The following is a 462-nucleotide window of genomic DNA, read 5'->3' on the forward strand; positions in this document are numbered from 1 at the left end:
AGGTGAATGAGCTGATGAAAGTTGTATTCGGCAGCTATTATTATTCGGATGTTTTTAGCCACTGAGAATGACTGAAGGGAAATTACAACAGAAAAGACGGAAAATGGTTGACTGGGAAGGGAAACTGAGAAGGACGCAAAAGAGAGGGAGAGAAAGGCGAATGGCCAGTTAAAAGGGCTTTTGGAAGAGGTACTCTGTGTCGAGACAGAAGAACTGTGAAAAGATAGAACTTATTCTTAGCCCTGGAGAATACCTCTAGAGGAGAAGGATGGCGTCTTACACCTGAAGAGGGAGACGAGAGAGAATGAGGAGGAGAGAGGAAAGAGGAGAAAAGAAGAGGAAATACCAGAAAGGTGTATCTCCTCAATACTACTTTAAATAAATTTAATTTCTGTTATGAGAATGGATTATTTTCCTTCCGGGAGGCAAAAGTGTTAATTTGATTACTGTCTCGGGAAATTT

General features: G+C 40.9%; 1 protein-coding gene across 1 annotated transcript in view; it reads right to left on the minus strand.

The window, feature by feature from the left end:
• Positions 1–462, minus strand: part of LOC119588969 (serine/threonine-protein phosphatase 6 regulatory ankyrin repeat subunit B-like) — a gene marked incomplete in the record, with an annotated part of 103,883 nt that overhangs the window by 22,404 nt on the left and 81,017 nt on the right.

The sequence above is a fragment of the Penaeus monodon genome, chromosome 24, assembly GCF_015228065.2.
Source record: "Penaeus monodon isolate SGIC_2016 chromosome 24, NSTDA_Pmon_1, whole genome shotgun sequence".
Taxonomy (NCBI): domain Eukaryota; kingdom Metazoa; phylum Arthropoda; class Malacostraca; order Decapoda; family Penaeidae; genus Penaeus; species Penaeus monodon.